Here is a 2,569-nt window from a genome sequence, read left to right on the forward strand (position 1 = left end):
ACACTGTCACAACCACCACTTCCCCCTCACCCCTGCCACACACACACACACACACACACACACACACACACACACACACCTCAGATGAAGTGAACTGTTATGGCCAACTTCAGCAACATGCAGATCAGGATTTATGTGGAGATCTAGCCATCTAGCCAAGCGATGGTTCCTTTTGGGGGAAATGTTTAATGTCACTTTCTTGGGGTGTAGAGTGACACTCAACCAGGCTTGGAAGTAATTTTTATTGTAAAGGACCATATGCATAGAAAGAGAGAGAGGAAATAAGAACAAATTCAAGGCCCTAACTATATCCCAAATATATCAAGTAATGGTAACATTTTTAAATGAAAATAGTGAAAGTATTATTGTTGAATGGATAGAAAATGGAGATACAAAGGACAAAGATATTGACCCGGAGAGCATCTTTTCACTCAGCTGTGACTCTGTTCCGATGAAGAAATTGAATCCAGTCCAGAAACACCTCTACCTCCAGCATCCTCAGCCAAAGTAAACAAAACTGTAAAGAATCATCAGACTTCTTCTGACGGTTTCTGTTTAGAATGACCTTCCTCCAATAGATAACAAAATGGTTGGCTCTGCATGTGCATGACCTAGTCCACTTCCTGAATAGTCTTCCTCTGCACAACAGAATGCACATAGAAATTCTCACTGTGTGAAAAAAGTAGAAAAATTATGAAAAACAAAAGACAAAAAAAAAAAAAACCAACCAAGAAAAAACGACTACAACAGAAAAAACTTAAGAGCCCAGGATGTTGATGCTACAAAACCAAATTATGAAATTCTGTGTATGATCAGGGACTTTAAAGGGACTGTAGACCATTGACAACAGCAGATCCTATTGATGAACACAGGATACATATTTGTGTAAGGAAATGACCATTCAGCAAAAAAGAAACTCAATGATCTTGATGTCATCATAATCCCTAATAAAATTATTGTGATGGTCTACTTTTAGTTTTGTCTCCAGAAGGTACCTAAAGAACCAACCATTGAGTTTTGATTCTGCCTTTGATGACTCAGCTCCTAACTTAAATGGTTTACAAGATTACAGTTAGACCACTAGTGGAAACTATATTTGAAAGGAGAATGGCCACGCTCTTTGCTGAAAGTGGAAAAACTCAAACAATGGGACATGACTTCTCAGGAAAGAACCAGAATTGTTCAAAGGAAAAATAAAAGATTGTTCAAAGGAATTCATGCATTAGCAGCCAGAGAGGTTTTTTTTTAATGCCAAATAAGCCAAACTGTAAGAAATTAGAACTTGAAGTAAGTGCAACTTTTTTTTAGAAATTTATAGTGGAAATATGTTTGACTTGCTAAACAGGAAAGCAAAACTAAGAGTGTTAAAAGATGGAAAACAGCAGGTTCAAGTGGTGGGATTACAGGAACAGGAAGTCAAATGTGTTGAAGATGTACTGAATCTCATTGACATAGGCAAATGTTGTAGAACATCCGGTCAAACATCTGCCAATGCACATTCATCTTGGAGTCATGCAATGTTTCAGATTATTCTTAGAAGGGAAGGAGAACTACATGGTAAATTGTCTCTCATCAATTTTCCTGGAAATGAAAGAGGAGCTGGTACTTCCAGTGCAGACAGGCAAACAAGGCTTGAAGGTGCTGAAATTAGTAAAAAGCCTTAGGTAGAAACAAACCTCCTACTCCTTTCCAAGCAAGTAAACTCACTTGGGTCGTAATAGATTCATTCATGGGTGAAGACTCTGATGCCTACACAATAGCTACAAACTCTCCAGGGATGGCATCCTGTGAAAATACTAAGATACGTTAAGATATGCAAATAGTGTGAAAGAATTTGTGGATCCAACTGCTGCTGGGATGTTCATCCAATAATGTACCACCCACCAAATCAGATTGAGGACTTAGAGGCAGAGTGGGGTATGGACAGTTCCCTTCAGAGAAATGATGTAAAATTTCCTTGTGAACAAAGTGAAGAAGAGGTTTCTCCACAATTACTTATTTTCCATGAAGCTATCTCACAAATGGTAGAAATAGAATAAGGTGTAGAAGATCACAGGAAGACAGTGTTCTAGGACTCTATTCAATAGTTAGAAGATGAAAAGGCTGTCCTGGAGATGACTGAAGTAGATTACGATGTAGATTCACATGCTACTCACCTTGGAACTATTCTTGAGCCAAAAAAAAAAGACATTTTTAACTGAGCTATGGGATAAAGTGAAATCTTTCTGTGTAGCTCTGCAAGAACAGACCAGCAAGCAGATCAACCCCAAGAGACCACCCCATGTCCTACTGAAGGATCCCCAGAACCCACACTACATAACATTTAATGTTTGTGCTATAAGAACCATTTGAAAGTTTGAAATTTTTAAGTGTCTGTGGAAAATGTCTTTCCTTCATCTGAATGACATTTCAATTTTGTGAAACACTCCTTTGTCTACAAAATGCTTCTGATCCAGGAGATACAACCAAAATTTGGGTATAATGAGGTATTTTGTTTCATTTACCCAAATTGTAATTTACTTTTGGAGATCCTTGCCAATTTTATTTTCTATATGATGAAATAAGATTG

The 2,569-nt window shown here is 37.7% G+C and overlaps 1 pseudogene; it reads left to right on the top strand.

Moving 5' to 3' along the window:
* The first annotated feature begins 313 nt into the window (after window positions 1–313).
* LOC116632670 lies at window positions 314–2,352 on the top strand (annotated as a pseudogene).
* Window positions 2,353–2,569: the final 217 nt, after the last annotated feature.

The sequence above is a fragment of the Phoca vitulina genome, unplaced genomic scaffold (assembly GCF_004348235.1).
Source record: "Phoca vitulina isolate PV1807 unplaced genomic scaffold, GSC_HSeal_1.0 scaffold7, whole genome shotgun sequence".
NCBI classification, from domain to species: Eukaryota; Metazoa; Chordata; class Mammalia; order Carnivora; family Phocidae; genus Phoca; species Phoca vitulina.